Source organism: Sinocyclocheilus anshuiensis, unplaced genomic scaffold (assembly GCF_001515605.1).
Source record: "Sinocyclocheilus anshuiensis isolate Anshui unplaced genomic scaffold, SAMN03320099.WGS_v1.1 scaffold272, whole genome shotgun sequence".
NCBI classification, from domain to species: Eukaryota; Metazoa; Chordata; class Actinopteri; order Cypriniformes; family Cyprinidae; genus Sinocyclocheilus; species Sinocyclocheilus anshuiensis.
The window spans coordinates 1,434,176-1,434,672 of NW_015554117.1; the positions used below are offsets into that span (position 1 = coordinate 1,434,176).

General features: G+C 39.8%; 1 protein-coding gene across 1 annotated transcript in view; it reads right to left on the reverse strand.

Moving 5' to 3' along the window:
• The window catches only part of LOC107669898 (glia-derived nexin-like), a 13,267-nt gene that overhangs the window by 6,679 nt on the left and 6,091 nt on the right, over positions 1 to 497 (reverse strand). The gene's annotated exons all lie outside the window — the stretch shown is intronic.

Below are 497 nucleotides of genomic sequence, written 5' to 3' on the forward strand. Positions count from 1 at the left end.
TCTTTTGCACTTTCGGGCTTGAACTGATGGTAAAACTAACGACATTATTAACTGATATCTTGATATTTACTTTGAAAGCTGAAGCTCGTGATTATGGTAAGAGGCGTTACATTTCCGACGCGTGCTTGCAGTGTTCGGCCAATCACAATGCATTGGGTCAGCTGGCCAATCAGAGCAGACCGCGCTTCTCAAAGGAGGGGGCTTTGTTGAAAACGATGTGTTTGAGAGAGGCGGGGCATAGAGGACCTACAATAATGTACAGTATTTGAAAAAAAATGTGTTTTCTGAACATTAAAGTATGTCAACATATTCTGTTACACCAAATACACAAAATAATTATCTTTAAAATAGCATCATATGACCCCTTTAAGCAGCACAACACTGATAATAATAAGAAATGTTTCTTGAGAGAATCTTGAGAGAGGGTTGGTGGAGTGGGGTATGAGTGGTTATGAACGAATGAATGAAACGCATTTGTCCGTGTTTCACTCTGTCTC